Source organism: Spea bombifrons, chromosome 4, assembly GCF_027358695.1.
Source record: "Spea bombifrons isolate aSpeBom1 chromosome 4, aSpeBom1.2.pri, whole genome shotgun sequence".
Lineage (NCBI taxonomy): Eukaryota > Metazoa > Chordata > Amphibia > Anura > Pelobatidae > Spea > Spea bombifrons.
In genome coordinates this window covers 96,857,553-96,863,552 of record NC_071090.1, presented here as the reverse complement: position 1 = coordinate 96,863,552, position 6,000 = coordinate 96,857,553, and positions in this window count along the sequence as shown.

Here is a 6,000-nt window from a genome sequence, read left to right as displayed (position 1 = left end):
GAAAAATCTATTTTGGATTTTGTATATGTTAGCTAGTTGTTAATTGGTGTTTCGCATCCTTCATTTCTTTACCAATTTCTAACCATTTTATAACACAGCCATTTCAATGTGTTTTTAACATTAAATCTCAATATTTGTCAAGCCTACGTTCCTAGCCGTCACCAATCTATTTTAAAACCTGAGAAAATGTTTTTTTCTCTTACACAGAAATTAGTCCCACTCCCTCTTTTTAGTTTAAGCTCTATATTAAGGGTTGAATGGGGGAGGCACATAAAGCCTTCCCTCTCATACACACAGACACTTGGTCATGAAGGGGTTAAACATGTACTCTAGACTGTAAGCTCTTTTGAGCAGGGCCCTCCTCACCAGTTGTCTGTTAGTCAATTTGTAATGTAACATACTACTTGTTGTGTCCTGTCTACCCATTGTACAGCGCTACGGAATCTGATGGCGCTATATATAAAACAATAAATAATAATAATAATAATTAATGTTTCCTTTTCACAAATTTCATCCTTCCAGTCATCTCTGAACTTCCACTACTATAATACTCCAATAGCTAAAGATCTTCATTTCTTCACATTGTTACTCCACTCAAAACCCTTTTCCAGATTGTATTGATCTAGAATTCATTACACGTCATTTTTCAATTTCAGTTTCTTCCTGTAGCCAGGCCAATAGGTTACACGGGCCCAGAAATGGTTTCAATTTTCCATAATTACTGTTAATCAAAAGAACAGTGAAACTGGGTGATACAGGATAGAGAAAAGCCAGTGATGTGCGACGCGTGAAAGCATGAAAGCTGTCAGTAATCATTTGCTTCAGCATTGACCAGAAATTATTTACTTCTTTTAATGCCTCATAAAGTTCAGGCGACTCACTTTGAATTAGAAAAACAATCCAGGTAGTCTGGCACAACTGCGTACATCTCAAATGAAGCACACATGATAAAGGACTTATTGAATAGTATTGGCACATGCTATTCATGAAAAATGCAAATTCAACCATTTTCACCAAGATCAGTCATCCAGTAAACTCGGCCTGATAAATGCCTTGCTGAGCATATTGGTAACTGTAGTCCACAGTAACTGGAATCAGCCTTAGATGAGCGCCTGAGGGAGCGAAACATGTATGGTATTGTTTCTTTCCACCTGCACAGGGGCTCCTGTAAGCGCTGAAAATAAGTATACTTTTTTGCACAAGCTTCTAGTTGCCCAGCGTTTTTTTATTAATTGTAGGAGTGGAGTCATATCTTTTTTGTATCTGCGATTGACTGGTGGGAGCACCTAAACTCTCTTATAATCGTAGGTAGGAGTTTTTTGTTAGCAGTAGCTGGACGGTCAAAGTTAGCCATTAGGGTTTCCATACCTTTTCTTAATAAAATACAGGTCATAGCCATTGGTCATGAACCCTTAAAAAAAGGGGTAACCGTGCCATCCTTGTTGCCAAACTAAACAGTGCCAACTTTGTCCCAAACTGCTTTCCAGTGCCATATTTGTCTCTAAACAGCTTAGCAATGCCATCCTTGTACCCAAACAGCTTAACAGTGCCATCTTTGTCCACAAACAGCTTCCATGTGCCTGGGGGGAACTCTGATCTCTGACAGCCGGGGAAGGTCTGCGCGATGGACGCAGACAACCCCCGCTGCTAACCGCACCTCCTCCCGGCTGAAGCGGAAGTTGTGTACGCGAATCGCCTAGAGCTCTACATGCTGCCCAGTGCTTAGTCCGGGCAGCGTGTAGAGCTCTACGCGATTTGAGTAGAGCTCTACACGCTGCCCGGACTAAGCACCAGGGACTCAGAAGTACCGGTAAGTTGGGGGGGGGGAGACAGGAGAATCCAGGTCCCCTGCATCGCTGCAGGGGATCTGGATCTTAGTCTCATAGTCAGAGCTAGTTGAGGTCTGATTATAAGACAGGGGGTATTTTTCTGGAAAAAACTTGTTTTATAATCGAGCAAATACGGTACTATTGAAAGAGATGCCCATACCTTATTAACATGTATTTAACATTCATACAATTCACAACAAATATTTGTACTCTTTTTTTTATATAGTTTTCTATTTTAGCTTTTTCGATTTACAATAGGTATTTAGCAGGCATATTTACCAAATGATGTCAGGGGACAGACATGCGTAAGTTTTAGCCATAATATATCAAAAGTGCAAAATAACATCGCCCACTAGAGAGCACTATTGCATCACAAGAGGCACATATATTAAAACTCCCAGTATCCAAATAGTACCTTAAGGAAAAATATTTGTTTGTCTTGTTCTTTGGAATAAATTAGAATGAGGGAACAAAAAAAATGTCGGAAGTCGAAAAAAATGGGGGGGGTACTTAAAGCACAGACCAGTGAAAGACATTTCTATCATCATCCTTCTTGAAGGAGAACTGTTAGTAACTGAAGTGTTAGTTAGGTCAAAGTAAGTAGGCTGAAGGATGATGGCCCCTGCAAGATGTATGGCTGTGCGTAATGTATAGAATGTGTATTATCAACATACTGTGTATCGAAATAAAGAATTCATATTTAACCTAGTAATATAGAGACAATCTATACAGCTAGACAGTACAATCCTCTGGCTCAGTATTAATTACTTCAAATTTGCTTCGACAATGAAACTAAGTACTATATATAAATTATGTTAAAGATGGTGAAAGTGGAGCAGTCGCTATAGTAGCTAGTGCATAGCTGCCAATAAAAAGTAACTGTGATTGCTTTACTTCTACTACAAGTGGCAGAATCATTCTTTTTAGGCAACTTGCATGGCCTTTTTTTCTATTTCATGAGAAATTAGACATCCAAGAAAAGCCTCTTGTAATTTTAAAGGCGGTTTCAAAACAGGTAGATGAGAGTAAGCAGGGAAAAACATCTAATAATTTTGTGCAGTTGCTATTCCAAAGTTCAGCCACTAACCTTCTTTATTAGACTTGGACACATCGACCAAAAACTATTCAGAGGAATTTTTCATTTAGTTTTTGGTCCATTTGTATTCGTACAATACATTTTGTTTCCTACCCTTTTGGTTCTGACAAATCTCACATAATTCAGGGGGCTCACACTCTGTTACTCTCTCGCTAAAACTTTTTCTCAATGTCTCCCCTATGCCAACAGAGTTTGTTTTGTTGACCCCCCCATTTTCTGACATTTGTACAAATTGACAAATTTGACAAAATTCTTTAAAATGTAATTTCGTATGAATCCAAAGTCTTTTTTTATACCAAAACAGGTGAAAACCATGTTAAACATTTAGGAATTAAGGCCTTTGTAGTCAAACAGAAATTTTATCCGTGATATACCAGTACAAAAAGAGTAAACTAGGAAACTTAGATGTCAATACGTCAGAGTAGAATATAAAGAAATAAGCTCCACAGCGTGAGAGCCTGAGAGGGCAAACCCTAAGAATTCCCAGATACGTGAATAAGATCTCCAGTCCAGGGGTGTGAGGTCTGGTGAGGGGATCTGCGGTGTGATAGAATGAATGTCCTAATGTAAGTTTGTTTTAGAATGAGCATATATGTGTGTCCTAATGTGAGTTTGTACGAGAGTGTAAGTGTGTCTTGGTGTGTATATGTGTGTTAGTGTGACTTTTTTTATAGTGTTTGTGCTAGTGTGTTTGTTACTAGGGATTTAAGGGCTGGAGGGCTACTCAGCTATATCTGCAAATAAGGCCAGAAGGCGGCAGCCCCTCATTGAGTAGACCAGACTTCTACCTGTTTCAGACCAAAACTAATGCAAGGCAAAGCACTATAAACGCCATTAGCTGTTACAGTATACTGCAATTAAAGCAAATGTTTATCCATTAGGAATGTATTTCCTCGCCATTTTTGCAAAATCTCAATACAATCTCAGAGTGAAACCCCAGAGACCAAAAAAATCTACAGCTGTTAAAAACCAGACAACCATTTTTTTTTTCATTCTACTTACAATTTCTTTAAAGTATCTGCTCATCATCTGGAGGGGTTTTTGGTTCTGGTACAACTAACTCAGCTGATGTGATGCAGGATGAGACTGTCTAACCTTTCATGCATCTGTCTCCAACTCAAGATGGATTAAACTAACCCTTCCCGCTTCATCCCTATGTATGTACAGCAAGTAAGGTTATTGGGAGATTGGTGAATGGAATCTTGATTAGATAGATTTTTACATCTGTAGCGTGTTTATAAAAAGACCCCCCCATGTACAAAATATAATTATTACACAGCATACATCCTATCGAGTGTTCTAGCGTAATTGTGATCTCGTTATCCTGTATCCTATATCGTTATGTCTTTTACCACCAGTAGCTTACGAGTGGTCCATGAAATCAACTCTTTCTGAGAGGACCAACTAGTTGAATCTACATTTAGACGATTTTAACAAATATGATATTTACAGTCACTTAAAACAGGAAGGAGAGATTAATTGTTATGACAACATGATTTAGCCAAACAATAGCATTACTTTAAAAAAAAAAAAAAAGATGGATAAAGGCATGTGCTGACTGGCATGTGGTGTGTATGTTAGAATGCAAGTTTAGCGTGACCACATAGGTATTTCCGTTAAGAGGAAGAACAATTAACACTCTTTTATTCCAATAATGTGCGGCAGGACATACCCAGTCGGCGCTCACATACGGAAGCGCCCAATCTGCCACATCAGTAAGTGTAATTGTGGGTGCCATTATCTACTGGCCCACTTGGAATTGGCCCGGTTTGCCAGTTCGGGTCTGGACAGAGTAAAAAGAAACTCTCCACTGTTCTGAGAATAAAGCATCGCCACAAAGACAAATCAGCCGACTTAATATCTCAAGCCTCCAGGACATACTTGCAGAGCTCCTATAACCATTTTAGTGGCTATGCATATAAAGCAATAAGCTATATAAATGAATAATTTAATTTAAATAACTGTATTTATAAACCAACCTCCTGCTCCTTTGATACACATTACCTTGACTTTTAGGGCCATGGAACGTTGTGATATACTCATACCCAGCAAACATTCTGAGCTTCTAGAAAAGATGGATATCAGTGGAGGAAACAGGAGTTAAATTGAAGACTTATCTTAATGTATTCCGCTTATGTGAAATGAATAGATTACTTTCTTTAAAAATGGAATACTCCATGCATTAAGAAGGAACAGGGCAGATTCCAGAGACGTATCACATAGAAATGCTTTCTAAATGATACTCATGCTAGCATGAGTGTGCGAGCTAGAGGGAGTGTGGGTTAGCAGGAGGGTGTAAGTGTGTTGGCATGAGTGTGTATGTGTAAGTATGTTAATACGAGTGTGTGTAGGTATACGTTTTTGTGTTAGCCCAAATTTGTAAGTATTTACTAGAGTGTGTGTAGATTTCTGTAAGTATGTTTTAGTGTGATAGTGTGTGTTAATATGTGTGTGCAAGGGGCTGATGGGGCCACAGGCCAAAAGATGCCAGCCCCTCGCTGCATGGTTTGTTAAGAAGTATGCGTTCTGTTACTGTTAATACCAGACATTTTATATGTTCATGTCTTTGTGTTACATCAGAGCAAATGATTTGCTGTGAAGTCTTTGATCTGTAGAAGGCAGGTGTGGATTTGCACGTAAAGTAGGTAGTAGTTGTAACTTTCTTCTAATAAGGAAAATGATTTCCAAAGAAAGAAATATACAAGTTGATTCACATAGTTAAATATTTTATTGGGATGTGTTTTGCGGAAGGAAGTAGATATGAATGTTATTACATGTTTTAGCACTGCCCTTGCTTACTGCCAACATCCCCTAATCTATCCAGCGAAATTACCACCTGCTTCAGGGATATTACGTTTAGTTCAAATGAGTTTTGCTCTGTGTGGTATCTGCCTGCCTTATTCTGTATAGTCTCCATTTTGTGGATACGTCCTATACAGGCAAGAAGAGTATTTGGTGGGCATCCTCAGGTAGGAGCCACATTGAACGTACGGTTATATAGGCACAGTGGTGGTTTACTTTCCCTCCCTCTCTGCTTTTACTGCTCTCAGATAATCTGACATATAATAATTTCCG